General features: G+C 43.5%; 1 protein-coding gene across 4 annotated transcripts in view; it reads left to right on the forward strand.

The window, feature by feature from the left end:
- Positions 1-19,854, forward strand: part of klf8 (Kruppel-like factor 8) — a 74,480-nt gene that overhangs the window by 18,523 nt on the left and 36,103 nt on the right. The gene's annotated exons all lie outside the window — the stretch shown is intronic.

Genomic DNA, 19,854 nt, shown 5'->3' on the forward strand with positions numbered 1-19,854 from the left:
AATAGTCTGAAATTCTATAGCTGCAGGAGAAACACAGTAGGCTACTTCCCCATTCACTGCTTTTCTAAAACAATAAAGGGATGTCTTCCATCTTGGACCTAAATTGCACGAGAGACCGTCTTACTGTAGGATTAATTCTCTTCACTGCTCAGTAGTCTACCACCATAGTCTTGAACTGGATGCAAGCACAAATGGAGCAGCTGACTGCAGAGGGTGGCAGGAGGAGTTGCAGTAGTCCAGACGGGCCTCCTCCTAGCAAGGAAAAGGTGAGTCCTCCTCATTTTGTACATGAGGAATCTATAGGAGCTCCTGGGTCACACACTCAGGTTTCCTTGCTGGCCGGTTTAGCCGTGGATCATGTGCAGGTGGCTTTAGCGTGGGAATCCTCACAAGCTTTGGTCTTATCCAAGTTGAGCTTAAGGTGGTGCATTTACATCTACTCTAAGGTATCTGCCAGGCAAGCAGTGACCTCCACCTGAGTGTTGAGAAAAGATAAAGAAGAAGAATTCCTGGATGTGTGTGAGATTTGTGTCCAATAAAATGCTTTCTTGACAAGTGAACGTGATATGAGTGATCTACAGAGCCTATATATTGTCTAAAAGTGTGCACTGTTATTCCCATGATTCATAGAGTCGAGACTCTAATTTAAAAAGATAATTTTTTGCAAAGTTCTTCTTTGCCCCGCCATAAGGAACAGGTATAAACACTTTTTAGCCTTTAGACATTGGACAACATATTGTACAGCTGAAGCATACTGAGGCTATACCCAATTCTATTAGACAGAATAGACCCGGTATAATTTAGACCCAGCCTGACTCCAATTCCAGGTTGCGTCTCAGATAATAGGAACCCAGGGGACCCGCGAGGACCTTTACTGTGACCCCTGGTTGTTCTGGGTCGTGAACCATGATGTTTGTTGAATGTTGTTCCTGTTTCGGTTTCTTTTTGATAATGTCTGCTTAGACGCCTGACAGACTATAAAGTAAATCCTGTAAAGTGGGTGTGTCAGACTCACTCATGTTTGAGGTTAATTCTGGTCTACAAGCGCTTTTGAATTCAGTGTGAGCTTTAGAGAAGTGCTCTGACCACAACTTTGTGGTTTGTGCATGTGTGTTTGTGAATTTACGTGTATGTAAGGGTAATATGTATTTAACTTACTGCAGAGTACACTAACAAGTTCTAGTGTGTGTGTGTGTGTTTGTGTGGATTAGAGGGTGTATAGGGAAGTAGTGCTTTGCGTCAACAGGGTGTGGTTTGATAACAGTCAGGCAGCTTCTCCCTCTCTCTTTCTAGCTCTCTCACTAGTTTTCTTGCTCTCTGTCGGCCAAATGGAGACACACCCAGTTCTTCTCTGCAATTCTCTGCATATAGTATACAGTCTTTGTGTTTTTGTTTTTGGACTAACATTTTAAGGAATCTCAAGACAGTAGTATGTGGGTGCTTTTGAACTTGTAAACATATCATAGAAAAGGTCTGAAGTAACTAAATTGCCGTTACAAACACTCCAGAGAGCAACTACAGAGATGGGTCACATTTGGCTGGTTGCCAAAAAGCAGCATCTGTCGGCCATAAAAGAGCCAATCAGCAGCAACATGAGTCAACTAACAGAGCCCCAGAAGAGGCCAAATAATCCTAGCCTAAGCAGCAAAAGCAAAAAATCCAGGGTGTCAACATGGAGAAATCACGGTAACATCTGGCAAACAGACAAACTGCATCAACAAAGAGCAGCAGCGGTTACAAGCTGCAACTAAACAACAGGGACAAAAAAGAAACATGCATTAATAAACTTTAATTAAAGGCCTAAGTGGCCATGTGTAATATTAAAAGGGTCACTTACAGTGAGATGTGTACAAAGAATAATCACCAGTCTGCAGCTTTACGCTCTGCTACGCCCTGCGGTGCCCTGCTACATCCTGCTATGCCCTGCAGTGCCCTGCCATGTCCTGCTATGCCCTGCTATGCCCTGCAGTGCCCTGCTACATCCTGCTATGCCCTGCAGTGCCCTGCAGTGCCCTGCTACGCCCTGCAGTGCCCTGCTACATCCTGCTATGCCCTGCAGTGCCCTGCAGTGCCCTGCTACGCCATGAACTTCTATAACTACTATCTCTAGCCATAGTTCCATTATCTTTATTGTTACTTTAATTCCCACTGTTCATCTTATCCCCAACCGGCACCGTCAGACAACCACCCACCAAAGGAAGTTTTCCTCACCACTCAAGGTTTCTACATAAAAGGAAGTTTTTCCTCACCACTGTCACACTAATGGCGTTTTTCCATTACATGGTACCTGCTCGACTCTACTTTACTTGGCTCGACTCGACTCGGCCGCGGTGCCCCGTCCCCTGCAGATTTAGTACCGCCTCATGCCTGAGGCGAGCGTGGTTGGTCGTCATAGCGACGCTGCAGGAAACTGCTGTGACCTAACGCGACGCAGACGCAGACACAGAATGTCGAAGGTGTGTTGACTCTCAGCATGTGGCTGTTGCCACAGCCAGAAGACAAATTTTGTTTCAAAAGAAGCTGGAGGCAGCAAAAAAACACCGCTGGCTAAACTATTTCAAAATGCCGGTTTTGTTCAGGACACCCCCGTCTGTCGCTAGCTGGTCGCTAGCAATGATGACGCAGTGATTAGTGATTATTCTCTCTGACCAATCAGTAGTCTGCAGGTTTTCGCGTCACCTTTTGGTATCGGCTCAGCTCGCTTGGAACCTGGATGGAGGTGGTGCTAAAAAAAAGTACCTGTTGGCAGGTACCAGGGACTTTTTTTCCTAATGGAAAACCAAAAAAGGCGAGTAGAGTTGAGGCGAGTCGAGCAGGTACCATGTAATGGAAAAACGCCATAAATGCTTGCTCTTGGGGGAATTATTGGAATTTTTGGGTCTTTGTAAATTATAGAGTGTGGTCTAGACCTACTCTATCTGTAAAGTGTCTTGAGATAACTCTTGTTATGATTTGATACTATAAATACAATTTAATTGAATTGAATTACAGACTCTTCGCCCTCTTTTGGCTCATTGTTTTGGTTTTACTGCACACTTACTGCATGGTCTCGTACTCTCATCAACCTCGTTTCCAGCTGTTTTAAGAGAAAAGGCTCTGAAAGCCTCACTGTCCACTGCCCATAACCTAACAGCAGACAGACTTAGTTAGCAACTAGCTGGTGAACACAATGGAACGTCTGGCAGCTAAAGAACCGGATATTTTCCCTCATGAATATTTGACTTGGATTCATCAGGTGGACGGAAACACGACTCCATCTGAATGCTAATTTAGCTCTGTGTCTGCTGGATGTGCAAAGAGGCAATGCTTTGGTATCATGTTCGCCAACACAACTTTACAAAGCTTCAAATAACGTGATAATAAATAATGTGTCCCTGGTGTGTCATTAATGTGATTAATTTAGTTTTTTTTAAATGAAAATAATTCACATTATTTGTATAGTTTACACATTAAAATATAGCTCACAGTGCTTGACTCCCTGCAGTGTTTTTTCTTGTGGACGTCGACGAAAGTTGGCTGTCGACTCGGTGGATGCTGCCGGGTGATTGGTACGCTGCTACTCTCAGATAGGCATCTGATGGTTTATTTGGGTGGCTGCAGCAAAGGAGCAGTTTACTGATGTTATCATAATGAAGGCGGTGGATTAATACAGTCAGTGGTAATATAATGTCATACAATGATGGTCAATATAGTTTTCGTACAAATACAGTTGCTTAAGGCAATTCAGTATACTTTGATAAAAGACAGTGATATATTCATTGTGTTTGTAAATGTATGAGTTGTACATTTAATTTTAGGACCTCAATACTTTAACCTACTTTAACCTAACTACTAACCCAAAGTTGGCTGGTAGGACGACATCCAATGTTGATAGGAGAGTTTTGTCTAATTTTGTTAAATTAAAAGATACCAATGCCGGCATTTTAGTGCATGTTTTAAATCTATGTTTGACTTCATAAAATAATTTATTGTGTCGATTTTGCATCTGGCACGACCACCCCAAAATGTAGAATTTGAAAGTGTGAAAACCAACACTCAACCGGGCAATGAAAGCAGCCAATCTGTTGTTGTAATGATGGCAAAGAAAACAAAAACAGGAAAGTGCTGAAAGCATTTCCATACAAAATGAAAAAGGAAGAAAAAGAAAATCCAAATTACAGTAACACAAAGGGCCCTATCTTGCACCCAGCGCAATTGACTTTGTACACCGACACATGTATCATTCCTATTATGCACCCAATGCACAGCGGACTTTTCCCTCCACAGACGCACGCCGTTAAATTAGGGAATGAATTTGCGCTCCCGTGGGCAGTTCAGGAAAAAGAGGAGGTGTGTTCAGGCGCAAACGTTCCCTGGTGCTATTTTGCAGTTTCAGAAAACAATTCCGCCACTGACTAGGAAAAACCTGGTCTAAAGTCAGTGGCGCGTTATTCAGATGCTATTTTAAGGGCACATGCTTGGCCGTAATGTAGTGTGTGCACAACGCACATACGCTTTGCTTTTCTCATCTACACGGGCGCAGCAGTTCCTATTTTTGCAAAGCATACATAATTACAAGGAAAGATTACCACACAAGGGAAATAATTGTGGTGTCCATGAAGATGTGAAAAAGATAGGCATAAATCTTGCATACACATTTACCCAAATTATTCAGGCTAATGTTTAAAGGCTGTTTGACCAATAGTGGCAAGACACATAGGTATATAAGGACACCTGACAAAGTGGGTTGCCCGTCAAGAACCATGAAACAAAATTCCGAAGACTGCGAAATCACCTATACCATCATGTAAGTTTGTTAAAACCGTACTCTTCAACTTACCAGTTACGTTGCGCTTGCTTATCATTTTTCTATTGCACAGTGAGAGGGAGTACGTCTTGGGACAAAGAATTAGACGCAGGAGAGAGAGGGTCTACCGGCCCAGACAGACCTATCTCTCCTTCAGTGAGGAAGAATGTGACCGATGTCTGCCATCTCCTGGCAGATGAGCTGGGGACTGATGCACCCTGTCCATATCCCTTCCCCGTTGCAGTGAAAGTTACAGCGGCACTGCATCTGCACTATGTGTCTGGGTCGTTCCCCTGAGCTCCATTGGAGGCATTTCCCAATCTGCCATAAATTCGGCTATACATGCAGTTACATCAGGTGTAGTCCGACATGCTGGGGAATACATCCAATTCCCCGTCACACCTGATAGCCAGGAAAGAGCGAAGCTGGCATTTTGGGCCCCATCAGAAAATGCACTGATATACATCAACCACAAGGGAACCCATTCGATCAACATTCATGTCATTTGCGATGCTACTTGTAAAATCACCCATGTCTTTGAGAATTACCCTGGCTTAAGCCACGACTCATTTATACTGGCAAACTCTGCCATTCCTGCCATCTTCGAGGGGAATCCCCCCTTGGATGGGTGGCTGTTAGGGGACAACGGCTATCCATTAAAGACAGGGCTGATGACAACAGAGAGTGAAATGCTATTTAATCGAAAACACACACAAACACGCAGTGTAATTGAACGAACATTTGGCATACTGAAAATGCGCTTCAGGTGTTTGGATAGGTCAGGAGGCACTATACAGTATAGTCCTCAAAAAGTCGCAGCATTCTTTGTGGCTTGTTGTGTTTTACACAACATTTCCATGAATCATGGATGTGTTGATGACATAAATGAGGAAATATTAGAGGACTTAAGGAGACGTGATGTTGAACTGCATGTGCCGATGCCACTTAACCCAAATGCCCCAGCAGCAGCAGCACGGGAGAGGAGAGCGTACCTGACAGAAGAGCCGCATCGTCTATAGTGAGGTAAGCAAAGTAATCTCGGTCTAATGTTAGACTACATTGCAAAAATATCACCATGCATTCATAACCTCGTGATTCAGTGAGAGCGAGCCCAAAACATCGGAAAGTGTCTTTGTGACATTTCTTTATTTACATTTTTGTCAAAAATAAAAAATAAATAGCAAACTGTAACTGAACAAAAAAAAATACAAACGGAAAATGAAAAGTTGAAAAGATTTAAACTGAAGAACTAATTATTTTTCCCTACTCTCATCATAGGCATGCAACGCGCGCCACGGCGGGATTGGACACATGAGGGTCCGGGAGTGGCAATGCACGATGTGCTCCTGGTGGAGCGGGTGGATGGAGATGGAGTAGGGGGAGGAGGAAGGGGCACAACAAGAGGAGGAAGGGGCACAACAGGAGGAGGTTGTGCGCTTGGAGGCCCACGCTCCATGGCTGCAGCAATCCTCTCCAGACTTGAGGAGATGCTCCCGAGAGGCCGCAGCAATATCGCCACCCGGTCAAGACGGGCATTTATGCTTTGCCGCATCCTGGACAGCTCCCGCTTCAGCATGTCGAACCCGGTTTGCTGGAGCTGCAGGAACGGGTGGTCCTCCGGTCTGACTGACCTGTAGTGGGTCTGGTTCCTCTGCACCTTGGTGGTTGCGCTGCTCCCTCCTCAGCTGGCCCGTGCGCACTGCTACTGTTACATTGTTTTGATTTATTGTACGGCTGTGTTGCATTTATTTCATGTCAACAATGATTAAAAAGATTTTCATGACAAATCTCTACGTATGTGAACTAGATGTATAAGTGTACCTTGGGGTTGGACAGCTGTATCGGGTTGGGTGCTGATTTCCAAGCCTCCAAATCCCTCGATCCGATGTCCTGTGCTGGCGTCAGGTCCTGAGTAGAGGCAGATCCACCTCCAGTTGTACTGCGTGTCCGTTTGTTGCCAGCAAGCTTGGACTTCCCCCGTCTTTTGACATCATTGTTGCGCTTGCGGCACTGGTGCGATGTCCTGGGGATGCCAGCCGTGGAAACAATTGTGGCAATTTCTTCCCACACCTGTTTAATGGAAGCTAATTTGGGTGGGTTTCTCCCATCTCCATACAATGTCACTTCTCTGTCTTTTACGGCCCTGACGAGAACGTCGGTCTCCTCGGCTATGAACCGCTCCTGGCATGCGCCTGGCAAATCCGCCATCATAATAGCAATCCGCCATGGAACAAGCGCGCCTGCTATTAAAGTGAATGTGAGTTGACGCTCTGATTGGTTTATTGCACGTTACGCCCAAACCACACTTAGCTACTTCAGACCAACCCATTTTAGATTTGCGTTGGGCGCAAGAGTCATTTATCCCGCCGGTATAATAGCAACAGCGCCCGAGATCTGCCCACAAAGCTACTTGCAATTCACGTTTGATATTTGAGTTTCAGATCATTAAAATAGGGCCCAAAATGTTTTCTGTGGGTTGAAGCAGTCTGTGTTTGTTTTTGGCAACATGAGTGAATTAAATTTATCTACTCACAAAGACAAACTTCATTCCAATTCCTCCATCTCTCATCTTTCTCTCCATCTCACTACTTCAACTTCTCCAACTTTTCTTCTACATCCCCCCCTTTCTCTTTCGCTCTATCTCTCTTTGCATGTCATTTTTTTCATGTTCTCTGCAAGAATATTCTGCAACAGCAGTGACTTTTGAGCCTGTGACCAATGAATTGTTGACTCGTCTCTCCTGTTGTTGTCAGGCAGTCGTCAGCTGTTGTTTTGACTTTCTTTGCACTTCGATTCAATTCTGAGGTTAGATAAGGTGTGTGTGTGTGGGTGTATGGGTGTGTGTGTGTGTGTGTGTGTGTGTGTGTGTGTGTGTGTGTTACAGAGACAGAGAGAACCGTTTTATCGTAATCCTTGAATTTCAGGAAATTTGTGAAACACTTGTGACATCGATGGTATGGTGCACGTTCAAATTGGACCCCAAACCCCAACAGTGCTTTGCGTTTCCTATGCTGTTGTCATATAAAAACATTGTAACACCAGTTAGTGATTTTTATTTACTTATTTATTTAAGTGGAAAGACAACACTTCTACATTTAGAAATAAAAAGCAGAAATCCATGCTTTTCTTAATTCTGGGAAACTAAACCATTGGACATTCTTTGGACATGTATACAGCGCATTTGGAATATGCGTCACATCAGGGTTTTTACCACAGTTCATGGCCTCTTGCCTGTTTACGTCTCACGATCAGCTCTAAGCTCTATGCGTTGCTATGGTTGCTGTACACAAACCAACTAGCCAACAGTGAGGTAAAAATGCATGCTTATAAGAAAAGAAGGAGAAACATTCACCTTTAAACCTTTAAGACTTGGATATCAACAGGTTTTTGAATATGCGCAGACATCGCAACGCCGACCTCCCGAAAGAGGGAGGCTGTGTTTGCCTTGTCGAACATGTCCGCCAACGGTGGAAATCTTAAAAAAACAGCTGCATGTAAACGGGAATCTTAGTGGAATATTCACCTTCATTAGCCATGTAAACAGTCTGAGTATTGCCTTTTTCGTAATAATGGCAAAAAACAGAATATTATGTGCATGTTAATGTAGTCAGTGTAATACTCCCACACAGGCAACATTTCTTTCATTTTCATTTGTAAACAACCCACATGTTGCCCTCGTCTGTCATGCCAGAGTCGTGTCCAGCCATTGGCCTTTCTGCAACCTATAGTCGTCAGCAGCTGCAGCAGGAGCAGCATATATCAGCTACTGTTGTTTTATTTATTTATTATTTAGCAAGCACAAAATTGATGCAACACAACATATCAACATCGGCCACTTTAATCGGTGAATTCCATCTTATTTGCCGGCAGCCCGATTTATCGGCTGAAATCAATGTTCGGCCGATAAATTGGCGCAACCCTAATTTAAGTATTTTATGGTAGTTACACACCAACCAGACGGCCGACCGTCGGCAGAAAAGGCAGTCGGACTGATCAGTCGGGTCCCCGAGGTCCAAAAAGTGCCTCAGAACACACCGAAGAGACGCCGACTTGAGCATACGCTCTGCGCGTGTGCGAAACGTAATACGTCTCCATAGCAGCAGGTGGCGCTGCTCTGTATTGTTTCCATTAACAGTCTGATTGTTTCCCAGAAAATGAAAACCGGCAGCTGATTGGACGAACGCGTCACGTGGTTCATTTTTCTCCGGAAATTCACAGCCAGACTGTCATGGCGGCTTGTTCAGAATACGATCTCCTATTGTACTAAAATAGTTCACCGAAACGTGTTTCTGAAAACATTTTAAGCGAGAAATAGGCTGTGCAGTTGCTGAATCTGTCTTCATTTCAGATCGACAAAGGTTAGTTTAAAAGATTTTCGTCAAATTTTGAGAGGCTCATCCGCTCCCCATTTCCGGGTGAGTCCCGACTGCCCTGTCTCCGACTGAACATGTCGGGTCGGCCAAAATGAAGGCCGACGGCTCCTCGGACGGACGACGGCACGGAACACACCAAACAGACTCGAGTCATGGACCTCGCCAGACGGTCCGACGGCCGATAATCGGCTCTGTGTGTCAGCGCCATAAGACTCTCTTCCATCGTTAGGCAGTCTGTCAAACAAATGAGGCAGTCTGACAAACAAATAATGGTTATGCAAATAATGTTTTTTCAGAGGGGCTGGTTGGTATTCATGCTGAAACAGTTACAGTACAGGCAACGTTTCTGTTATCCAAAGTAGGGATTCAGAGAAAGCTTCATTTAAAAAACAAACAAAATTAGCTCTTGAATTTTTTTACTAGTTTTACTTGTATGAAATTTTTGGGATCATGTCAGTTAATTGTTTTGAAAATGAGTTTAATTACATTTAACAATTATTTAATATTTAACATATTTATTGCAAGTGAAAACATCCAAATCACTCAGCTCTTCTGTACTCTGTACTCCTGATCTTGCCATGATGACAGGTTTTTCAAGATCATCGAGTATCCATGGTGACCAGGGCTCACGGACACTCGGCACATCTTATCTTTCAGTGTTTCTCCATGAGTGTCCGAGCAGCTCCAGCTCTGAACATTCTGCAGCACCTCCTGTCCTGAACCCTGTGTACAGCTGCAGGGGAGGCCACTCTAAGGAGGACCCTGGCCCTTTAAGAGACGGTGGTCGCTCCCCAGCTGAAGAAGGGGTGGAGTGAGTGAAACTGTCAGGGAGTGGTTGGGGACTGGAGATAAGTTTGTCTGCTCTGTCAGTACTGCGAAGAAGAAATAGACGTGGAGTTTCAGTGCTGTGTCCGCGTTAACTCAGCATGTGATGATGTAATATTACAGCATCATGGCTATCAAGTTTACTCAATATTCATTATTTTTCTGAATGTATTACAAATTAATTCATGTAATTACTGTGTTGTGGTGATGAAGACACAACTGAGAGGACAGTGAAGGCTTGTGAGAGGGTTATGAAGAGGAGAGAAAGTGGAATGAGTTAAAGGAGGAGGAAGGTAAGGTCACAGCTGTGTGAGAGAGGGTGACAAAGGTTTCCCTCCTTTTACTCCTCTTCCCTCGCAGTGTTGTTTTTCATTTTACACTGACTTTACTACGATTTTTAGTTTTCTCTACCCCGCATCTTCACCTCGTCCTCGTCCACCCCTCTTTTATCTCTTTTTGTTTTCTTTTATCCTCCACTCCTAGCTCCTTTTCACTCTCTTTTCTGACTCAATGCCATACTGGTTCTTCCTCCTCCCCTCTCTCGCAGTCGGTGTTTTGCTCCGTCCTTGGAGGACAATATAGAGGTGGCACTGCTTGGTACAGCGAGCCTCAGGCCACAGCAACATGGCGGGCAGTTGCATGCAACATACCCATATAAAGAGAGAAGCATTCAAGGCTGAGAATAAGTAATGGAAATCACAGTGTTATGGGAGGAATGATTTATCTGTTGAGCAACAACATTTTTGGATAAATTCGTACTGCACCGTGTCAAAAAAACGCAGCCTCTGATATTTTCATGAAATTTGAAAAATGTAACCATAATTGTCTCTCCGGTACCTGAAGCATCACCCCCAACCAACACAGCCCCTCTAGTAGTTTTAATGTTTTCTGTCTGAATGACAGCTGAGTTATCTCAAGTGATAAAAAACTGCACAGGATGTCCTGTTACACAACATATTTTGGTGCCCTAGCCCTTTAGAACCTAACCAGCCTCCACCAAACACCCAACTGCCTGTCTCATCTCTGCAACTTATTAACCAAGCCCCACCCTTCCACATGCACGCACGCACACAGCAACATAAAGTAAGGGAGGTCAAAAGTGGGAAGAAAAATGAGAGAGGGAGGTGTGTGTGTGTTCGTGCATGTGTGAATTTGTCTATATAAAGGTAGTGCAGGCCAAAGGCTTCTGACCCTAATCACTGACACACCATATGTATGAGCAAACACACGCGCACACACACACACACACACACACACACACACACACACACACACACACACACACACACACACACACACACACACACACACACACACACACAGACTTTTCCTTCATTTTGCTTCGAAGCCTCCTTCCATATGAGGGGGTCTTCTTGCTTCTTAGGGTTGAGGCTGTAAGGGGAGGTGTGTGTGTGTGTGTGTGTGTGTGTGTGTGTGTGTGTGTGTGTGTGTGTGTGTGTGTTTGTTAGGGACTCCAGTTGCAGGAGTTGTGCAATGTTTGGATCCTCAACTGGAAACCAATGTGAACTGACCTCCCTGCCCTCTCCCAACTTCTCTTCTCTTCTCTTCTCTTCTCTTCTCTTCTCTTCTCTCTGCAATTTAATTTGGTCAATTTCATTGCAGTTTCTTATACAATTCAGATTAGTTAAAGGTAAAACTATCAGAAACTCTCAGGTAGAGTACAGATGATAGACACTGATTACATTGAATTGGTTTGTTTGACCAATCAGCAAAGTATCACAAATATCAACCATGTTTGATGCAGGCATGTCTCACTTACGTAAATCATAGTTGTGGCTCTTCGGAAATATCAGGGCACCGAGCTTCTGACCTGCACTTGAACTAGTCTTGTCTGTAAATGGACGACTGCCCTTAGGTGTTCAGTGTGTTTTTCTTTTTCCCATCGATAACTGGCCAATAATGTCATATCCAAATAGTTCTGGGAGCTCCAGTAGAGTTTGTTGGCATTAAATGTTTTAGTACATCTAAAGGTACTTTCAGATAGCGAGCTGTTGCTGTCACCACCAAGGTCTCAACATCCTCAGGAACAGCAAATAATTACATTTTTTAAAGCCACATGACAGCCTTGGTTTGGTGAAGGAGTGACTGGGAAACCTTTTTAATGCTAACGCTGCCATTATAGGTCAATCTGTAACCAGTCTGGGCCTCATGTAGCACCTTTACTTCCTTCTGTACTGAAACGTGTCCAAATAACCCTCAAAGTGCCATAAAATCTATAAAGATGCATGACCTCCCACTAGGATGGAACCTGAACTTGGACTGCTTTTGCATTCGCTGCACTGATAAATTATCATTTTATATCTGAATGCTATCGACAGCGTGTCGGGAGGATGTTAGACGCCGCCATGAACTGAGATTGAACCCAAAGCGGCATGAGCAGGCAGCCGTTAAGGGGAGAAAAAAACTTTCAGCCTGTCTTTTAATTTCAATTATTTCTCTTCCTCTTCTCTTGCTGATTGTACTCTTAGTCACATTGAAGCTGCTGCTGTATAGTTTAATAACAATACAATTGAAGGAAACAGTCTAACAGAATATGGACAGAAACAAAAAAATTGAGCCAAATGGAGCCAAGTTATCTTTATCTGCACTTCTCATGAAAAGGACTGATTGTTGTGTGTGTGTGTGTGTCCATGTGTGTCCATGTGTGTGTGTTCCTTCAATAGGGGTTTTTTGGAAATGCTTTGGGAAAGTGCTGCGTGTGCGTTCATGGGTGTGGGCATACGTGAACTGTGTACGTGTACATATGGGCATGAACAGAGTGCGGCTGACTGGGGCAATCCCCTCCCCCCGCTCAAAAACACACACACACACACACACACACACACACACACACACACACACACACACGCAGAGGGCCGGGGGTGTTGGAGAGAGGCAGCAGTGACAGAGAGGAGAGCACTGACCCAGATAGTGTCTCTGTCCCACCCTCTCTCTCACGCGCACTGTAAAAAAAAAAATAAGCTCAGCAAGAGTTTTTATTTTCCAGCGAGTCTTTGTGTAATAATGGATTTAAATCAGCTGGTTATGTTTTTGATTATTCTAGAAATGTCTGTCAGAAAATAATAAAACATATCATTAACAACATCCCAGAGTCTAAGAGTATGTCTGCAGCAAACCTGTTAAAGGAGAATTCTGGCCAATTTTTAGCTGCAGCTACTCCGTGTTGCCTGCACCGATTCGGGTCGGGTTTTTTCAATTGAAAGTACACGCATATTTATAGCGATCAAGATTAACGTAAAAATTGGCCGGAATTCTCCTTTAACAGGTTTGCTGCAGACATACTCTTAGACTCTGGGATGTTGTTAATGATATGTTAACTTGCTTCAATCTGCACACCACTGAGCAGATTTGAGTTTGCTTGTATCCACTCGGGTCTTTGCATTGACTTTATATGCATTCAAGCCAGTTCTAAAACAAGCTTCGCAGTTGGTGTGAACACAACTTTAGAACTTTAGCTACTTCCCATCCTAGCTTTACTGTTAATTGTTGACACTCACACCGACCAGACGGCCGACCCTCGGCAGAAAAGGCAGTTGGACTGATCAGTCTCCCTGAGTTGGTCAAAAAAGTGCCTCGGAACACACCAAAGCGACGAGATGTAATACGTCTCCATAACAGCAGGCGGCGCTAATCTGTATTGTCGCCCAAAAATTAAAACCGGCAGCTGATTGGACGAACGTGTCACGTGGGTCTGGTTTCTCCAGAAATTCAAAGACAGACTGTCATGGCGGCTTGTTCAGAATACATTCTCATATTGTACTAAAATAGTTCACTGAAACATGTTTCTGAAAACATTTTAAGCGAGAAATAGGCCATGCAGTTGCTGAATCTGTCTTCATTTCAGATCGACAAAGGTCAGTTTAAAAGATTTTCGTCCGATTTTGAGAGACTCTAGTCACTCTCATTCCGCTCCCCGTTTCCGGGTTAACACTCTACCAATCAGATGGGTCATTTGAGTCCGACTGCCGGCAGTGGCCGTCCCGCCGATTATACATGTCAAATCGGCCAAAATGAAGGCCGACGGCCCCTCGGACGGACAAAGGCACAGAACACACCGAACAGACTCTAGTCACTGACCTCGCCAGACTGTCCAATGGCCGATTATCTGCTTGGTGTGTCTCGGGCTTAAGCAAAGTAAGTTCCCAGTGGGCTCATCTGATTATTGCCGTGAACTCTGGACAATGTCCGCAGAATCAGGTCTGGAAATGTTTAGTTTAGGCAAGGGGCTGCGCCTGTGTAGGCTTGCAGGATGCAGGACCTTGGTCACGTAGCTGGTTTGTGATTTGGTCATAAACCACAGAGTCTCTTGCCGTTCCTTTTAATTTGCCTGACAATTTCAGCGGTGGCCCATACCGACAGAAGATGCCGAGTCTCGTCGTCTCTCCAGTTAGACTTTTTCGTTTGCGTCTTTGTGTAAATCACCAGTCTTCTTTAACCTACGAATGCCAGCCGAATAATAGAAAAGTCATCAACATGCCCAATCACTCGCTGTGAATTCTCCCGACAATGAGCTGCTCTAATTCACACATGGGCTTGGACATTACACAGACTTTGTACACGGGAGCTGGCAGGGTAACGCCATCTTAATTCCTGGTCCAACTGATTTGGACATTTGCATTCTCACATACAGCTCCCCCGGATAATGTCTAGATATGATTAGGGTTGCAGTGCATGTGTGAAAGGGGCTTATGTTATTGTTAAGTCTATATCCATGATGGAAATTCCAGCGGATTTCACTCATTTAGGCCAGATATTCGTTACCTTGGGCTTTCTTTGTGTTGGCATTTTAAACTCCAGTGGATTTATGAGGACTATGGTTAACTGCTCCTCAGATTTCTGCAGGGTAAATTGATACAGCTAGCTAGACTATCTGTCCAATCTGTCCAACTATCAGTTTTCTGTTGCACGACTAAAACAACTTTTGAACGTACACGTTCCACCAAAACAAGTTCCTTCCTGAGGCTATTTTGCAGAGACGCCGTTGCTCCGTACGGTGCTTAGCACCGCCCAAGACAATTGTGATTGGTTTAAAGAAATGCCAATAAACCAGAGCACGTTTTTCTCCCATCCTGGAATGCTGTGTGGACTCGCCAGACCCTCCTCCACAGCACTGTCTGTCGTTTGACTCTCGAATCAGGTCATAGAAAGGTTTGCTCTTTCCTCCACTCTGCAGTGACAGTGAAAAGGTCCCATCTCTGTCTTTCTGTCTGTCTGTCTGTCTGTCTGTCTGTCTGTCCCTCTCTACCCCCATCCTGACTTCCTGTGGTAGGATCAGAGGCTGACAGGGTCACACCCACCCCACCCCACCCTTCTTATTCCTGGAACTCCACAGTGGGACCCCTCCTCCACACACACATGCAACATGCGCATATATGTTCACTCAGTCTATCACTATCTACCACACACACACACACACACACTCCCGGTCCCCTCACTGTGCTCCCCTTCAAGTCGGATTTGCAAAAGATTCTCAGTGTTTTCTTAATTCTGTTCGGAGCGGTAGAATGGGTGTGGTTTGTATGCTGAAGCACAGCTACAGAAAGTTCAAACGACTTAACATTTTAATTCAGTGTGTTTTTTTCTGTAATTTACTGCTTATGTGGCTCCGTCTGAACTCCACCTAGCTGGAGCTCCAGATTAGGTTTAAACAAGCGCTAAGGAATTATTTGCAAATCCTATTCGATCCAGGTCTGGCTACAGCACTTTACTCTCACAATCCAAAACCTTTTGAGCAGATTTATTTTGGACTCTGTAAACAAGAATTCACGGGTCACAATAGTGCTAAGACAAGTATGCAGAATTTAAGGCCTTTCGGTGTAGCTAAATATCACACACATTTGTTTTCAACTTTGAAATTATTGCTGCATATGAAAGCTAAGAATGGTGTGAGATAAGATAATTTGTATATGACATAAAATATTAAAAAGTCTATGAAATGTTTTTTTTTAATTGATCAAAAATCATTTTTTCCGAATATCAGACGCTCAAACCTCTGTAGATTTGAAAGGTGGCTATAAAAAGTTGGTAGTTTCCTTAAAGGAGTTTTGCTTTTCAGCTGTGCCGTCCGCAGACAAAAACAAGACCTAAAAATGTCAACAATGAAGCTTTCACAACTAAAAGGGATGCTTCGTATCATCTAACTGTCGAGCATCAAATGTGTTTAAATTCTATAATTTATTCGCAAAAATTCCCCCAACAGCTTTGGGATGAGAAAACATATGATCCAGAATGTGATTTGGCTGTGAGATAAAGCACCTCCTGAGTTTCCATCCTGTGACAGCCAATCATTGTTAACATTTACATTACATTTACATTGTTTGTTTTTCTGTTGGGTAAATGTACAACTTGATGAGACGGTTAGAAGAAGATGATGAGGGTGTCTGACTTCATTCAGGATCTGTTTGATTGTTGAAGGAGAGACATTTATATTTATGACACCTATCCACAGAACTGAATGTGCAGGTCCAACATGAAAGGCAGAGAAGAAGTGGCCAATCACAGAAGAGAACAGATGTTAACGAGGCCAGCAAAGGGGAACAGTTTGAAAACATCATGCTGGAACAAACCCCCTAAACCCCCCCAAAAAGAAGATAATGGACAAGAGAATGCACTAGAAGTACATGACTTTTGTTGGAACATATTTATTGAAGACCTTTCAGATTCCGGTTGTTTAATTACCATCTTTTCCACTCAGTCAGTTTTGCTCTGCACATCCTGTTCATTTTTGGAATCCAGACTTCTTGAACATATTTCACTAATGCAGTTATGATTCACATGTAGTTAAATGTGTAACAATGGAAAACCTAACTTACCCTCAGTGTTTAGCTTGCTGAAAAAAATGCTCAAACTCAATGGTAGCGGTGTTACATGGTCTGTTTGGCCTTTGACCGCCGTAATAAAGAGATATAAAGACCAATAGATAGAAAGTACAAGATGCTTAATATGTTTTAGGGAGGTTGTTTGATGTAATTTCAGAGCCTGGCTGTGTGTGGGTTGTTGGTTGGGGGGAAGGTGTGGCATCGAGCTGCGTTTACCTTTGTCTAGAGACACAGAGGGGGCTCTGTCCCATCACAATGGGACTGAGAGACCAGTGTGTGTCCTCTGTGTGTGTGTGTGTGTGTGTGTGTGTGTGTGTGTGTGTGAGAGAGGGGTGGTGCTTGCAGCCACACCCAGACTGATTGGCTGAGGCCACACCTCACTGTGGAATCCCCTGGAGCTGGGTGACATGCCAGCTTGCATTGCAACAGTCTCTGCCTGCAGTACCAGGCACAACACAATACACAAAATAAATGGATAAAAACACTTGTTAGTATCACTGTAGGAAAGTCCAGGGATTCTGTCATTTTTAGGCTGACATGGACTGTTTATCATGGCTTCTCTCGGCACTGGATTCAGGATGAAGAAAGAAATAAAATCAGCTCTGTAGCAATGTTTATTTCCTATTTTTGAAGTATACAGCACAGTAAGTACATTTACTCTAGAACTCTACTGAATACATTAACTAAACCTTTAATGTCTAAAAAACTATCAAACAGTTAACATGTCTATTCTTTTACTGTTAAAATGTCATCTTTTACAAAAGTTATTACTGAATGCTGAACTTTTATTTTCAAATGATTGTATTGCTACTTTTACAAGGTACTGTTCCTTAATATAACATTAAATTAAATTTCTAGAGGCATGTGGATCGCTAACACCCCTCATCTTTACAGATGGTAGATCTAGATATCTAGATATAGATTATATGGTAGATACTGTACATAGAACTATTTCCCCTGATAAGCAGTGGGTTGTACAGCAGGGTCGCTACTGCAGACAGGAAGTATAAAATAAGGGTGTGTAATTGAGCGTCTCTTGCACTGTGAGAAAGACGTGAAGTAATTTCACCATTACTTCCTGTGTGAAGCTTGCTCGCAAAGGATGACATGATCAGTACTAAGGCTACATTTACACTATTACGTTTTGGTTTAAAAACCGGGTATCTTTTGCTATGTTTACGTCTGCACTACTCTTGCGTTCCCGAGCCCCTAAAACGGAGACATTTGGAAACACTGCCGTCCCCGTTTTGGTTTGAAAACTGGAGTTGCTTTGAAGTCTGGACGGACGGTCCCTTTGGAAACGACGATTTCAATCTTAACGCTTAGGTAGGCTTACATACCTTTCAGTAACATTTCCACCTCGTCTGTCCAACCTAATAAATCCCTGATCTTACTTTTTCGCCAGTGTCGTTCTTTTTCCAAAATATTTTCCGTATTTTCACCTTTTACATCCATGATTTTGAACCGCAGACAATCTGCTTCCTGTTTACACCAGCATGCGCATGCCCAGTGTATGTTAATGGTCATATGATATGTATTGTCAGACGTGTTAATATGAACGAAGTTTAGTTCTGCTACTGGAGCTAAAACTCTTGTGTGGATGGAGATTCTTTATGTCTCAAACCGCCACTTGAAAATAAAAACGTAGTAGATGTAGCCATGCTGGATCGGTCAGTGTGACAGTCCTTTAGTGTGTACAGGTTCAATCACACAACTACGTTCATCGGGCGACCCAACAAGATGTTTCCGCTTGTGCTTAATCGTGTCAGGTTCACATTCCAGGCAAGTAGACGTAAAGAAATACAGCTCATTACATCACATACGTCATTTCAGCTCAAATGTGATGTGTGATGTGATGCAGATCTCACAAAATGAAATTTCTTTTCATAACCACAACTCTAAGAAATTCCCCTGAAACGTCGGCTGTAACCGCATTCGCATCAGCAACAGCCGAGTTTAAAGAGACAGAAAAAAATCAGAAGGGAAGTCATCTCTTTTACAACTTCCACTTGTGTAGATCAGCAGTGTTCAAAGTGGTGGGTCAGCAGAATCAGTCCGCATGTGCAGAAAAATATAGAAGATATCGAAATGTAGATTATATTTCATATTGCACACTTGCTTACTTACTGCTTTTGAAGAGGATATGGTTTGTAGACTAAAATTACAACACGATGAAAGTAATTCTGCAGCTTTATTCACGTTGATAGATAGACAGTTGAGGATAAAAATAAGTATTTTCTGAGAAAAGTATCGTTTGGGTATTGGCACAGAAACCCAGCTCTATATTGTCTGTATCAACATATTTCAAATGATAGCCGGTGCTACACTCACTTTATATTTAAGTCATGCTGGCATTCTTTGGAAACCTTCAAGTAGATGATTTACATCTTTAGAAAAAATCAAACATTTGATTGGTGCTAGTAATTCTCAGATAGAGTCGTAGTACATTTAGATGTCAGAGAAAGGAAGTGGACATAGAGAGAAAATGGAGACAGAAAAGAAGAGAAGAGGTGTGTGCATTACTAGTGTCTGTGTGTGTGTTGAGTCCCTCTGCCTCAGCACTCCCCACACCTCTCGCACTCCTTTTCTGTGTGTGTGTGTGTGTGTGTGTGTGTGTGTGTGTGTGTGTGTGTGTGTGTCTCGCTCGGCTTCCAGAAAAGGGTGTGTCCGCCTGCCTGAGCTGAAAGGGAGGGAGGGGTCAGTTCACTGCTACTCCTCCCTGCTCAGTCTGTGTCTCTGTTATTTCTCTTTCGTTCTCATTCCCTCACTGGCAGCCTCAGGATTAGGCCTTTGTCTCTCTGCCTCCTCTGTCTCTCTCTTTGCCTTTAATTTTCTATCTTTTTTAAACAGAATGTGGTTCTGTGTGTGTGTGTGTTTTTACCCCCCTCTTCTGGCAGATTTTTGAGAAGGGGTTTTCTTTAGCCAGCTTTTAGAGCAGAGGTAATGCTTGTAATCATGCTTTTTTCCCCTGCAAACTCGAGCATGCCATTTCCTGTCTTACTTCCTCTCCTACCTGTCTTCCTCCCCCTCT

The sequence above is a fragment of the Sander lucioperca genome, chromosome 13 (genome assembly GCF_008315115.2).
Source record: "Sander lucioperca isolate FBNREF2018 chromosome 13, SLUC_FBN_1.2, whole genome shotgun sequence".
NCBI classification, from domain to species: Eukaryota; Metazoa; Chordata; class Actinopteri; order Perciformes; family Percidae; genus Sander; species Sander lucioperca.